Source organism: Myotis davidii, unplaced genomic scaffold (genome assembly GCF_000327345.1).
Source record: "Myotis davidii unplaced genomic scaffold, ASM32734v1 scaffold323, whole genome shotgun sequence".
NCBI lineage: Eukaryota > Metazoa > Chordata > Mammalia > Chiroptera > Vespertilionidae > Myotis > Myotis davidii.
In genome coordinates, this window is record NW_006295491.1 from 513,517 (window position 1) to 513,898 (window position 382).

The window sequence follows — 382 nt, forward strand, 5'->3', positions numbered from 1 at the left end:
GGCACCAATCGCCCGATGGCGAACGGGGAACTGGGGTTGGGTGGCAGCGGGGGGCAAGGCCAGCTGCAGGCAACTGGGGAAGATGGCTCTGATTGCAGGCCAGTCCTAGAGACTGTACCTGCGCATGAATTTTGTGCACCGGGCCTCTAGAATTACTAATATATGGCTCTTATTGTAAATTAGAGATACAATCAGAACTGGGTTGAATAAAGCCTTTTATAAAGTCTAATTTTTCACCAATCTTCTTTTTTCATTTGTATATTCCTAAAAAGTTAAATAACATTTTATAAAATATGAATGTCGTTGATGAAAACTAGAAATCAATCCAAGATTTCAATACCACTCTATTGATATATTTTCCCACTCTCATTTTGATAAGGGA

General features: G+C 40.3%; 1 protein-coding gene across 1 annotated transcript in view; it reads left to right on the plus strand.

The window, feature by feature from the left end:
- DCHS2 (dachsous cadherin-related 2) overlaps nt 1-382 on the plus strand; it is an 86,696-nt gene that overhangs the window by 23,635 nt on the left and 62,679 nt on the right. The window lies entirely within an intron of this gene.